At 39.1% G+C, this 1464-nt stretch overlaps 1 long non-coding RNA gene across 1 annotated transcript; it reads right to left on the reverse strand.

Moving 5' to 3' along the window:
- Positions 1–263: 263 nt before the first annotated feature.
- LOC134635109 (uncharacterized) lies at positions 264–1250 on the reverse strand. Its single transcript, XR_010094936.2, has 4 exons — positions 1162–1250; positions 897–1048; positions 747–779; positions 264–442 (listed from the first exon to the last, which is right to left on the reverse strand). It is a non-coding gene; the product is annotated as an uncharacterized LOC134635109 (long non-coding RNA).
- Between the last annotated feature and the right edge of the window lie 214 nt (positions 1251–1464).

A 1464-nucleotide genomic window follows, 5' to 3' on the forward strand; every position in this document is an offset into this window, starting at 1 on the left:
TCTTTAAATGCCCTTTTTTGCTTTGTCTGGTCCTTGGTATTTTTTCCCCTGCCCAGTTGAGTACAGAGGCCAGCTCCTTTGTAATGGCATAAACCATTACACAGCGGACTCGCACCTCCAGTGTGGTCCAGCAGCACCAAGACAAGGTAATATAGCAAAAAACAGACATAGGAAATGTGAAATGCACCCAGCACATCAATTGATCCCTTTATTGTTCACTTTAGGCTCATAAAACTACAATAAATGTTAAAACTTACCAAATATGCATCTACACAGCGCTGTCTCTTTAAATGCCCTTTTTTGCTTTGTCTGGTCCTTGGTATTTTTTCCCCTGCCCAGTTGAGTACAGAGGCCAGCTCCTTTGTAATGGCATAAACCATTACACAGCGGACTCGCACCTCCAGTGTGGTCCAGCAGCACCAATCAACGCAAAGCGTCTCACCTATAGACACATTTTATGAGATGGAATTAGCGTGTCTCATGTCTTAAATGTGTATGCAAGTGCTTGTGTGTTTACTTCATGTAATTGATGATAGAAACATGTCATTTGGTTTTCCCTAAAGCCTGATTTTCAAGTCATACAAAGAATAAACCAAAGTATTGGCAGTGCAATGTATTTCTATTCACTTTTGTTGGATATTCATTTGTTAGTTCTTGTAACTGCTAAAAGTGTTTACTAGTTTTTGCCTGTCACATATATTTGTTATACCATGTAAACTGTGAAATTCCAAGATTTTCAAACTTGCCTTGTAATAGTGGCCTCACAGAGTCTCTGGAATCTACAGAGAAAAAAAAATCACAACAAGATGACATTCAGGAGTATAAATTGGGTTTTCTTTTTAGATAAGAGTACAATGACATTGTGATGCAGCTTTAAAGCTTTTTTAAAAGCATACCATCTATAGGGAAGACATCAGACTCTGCATGCTGGCGAGATCGCAAAGCTGTGTCGGTTTGTGCCGGAGTGGCGAAAGGTGCCGGAAGCTGGGTGGGGCATTATGATGGTTGCTATCAGTGGGCTGGGGGGCAGACTGCGGAGTGATGAGGGCTGTTTAGAAAAAGATAATTTTTTAAGTATTTAAGAATACAGACAACTTGTCAAAAAAGTTTCCTTGTGTCAGACACAGATATGTACACAGACACTAGACAGTATTTTATTACCTGGTATTTTCACTCGAGGGGCCTGGGGAAACCGTTTTTTTGTAGGCTGCTCATCCTCTGAGTCCGTATATGTGTACAGGGGATTTGGTCTAAAGAAAATAAATTAAAAACGGTCTTAAGTAATTGTAAATATGCTTTTGGCATATTGTTTCCTAAAGTTAGTTTGATTTCTAACAACACACACAGGAAACAGAGACGTGCAAGAAGGTACAGTATACAATGAATTTTTGAAGTGCACAAGTGTACACGGCTTTGCATTTTTAAAAAGTTTACAAACTTCCACTTTTTGGACTATATTATGTG

Source organism: Pelmatolapia mariae, linkage group LG9, assembly GCF_036321145.2.
Source record: "Pelmatolapia mariae isolate MD_Pm_ZW linkage group LG9, Pm_UMD_F_2, whole genome shotgun sequence".
Classification (NCBI taxonomy): domain Eukaryota; kingdom Metazoa; phylum Chordata; class Actinopteri; order Cichliformes; family Cichlidae; genus Pelmatolapia; species Pelmatolapia mariae.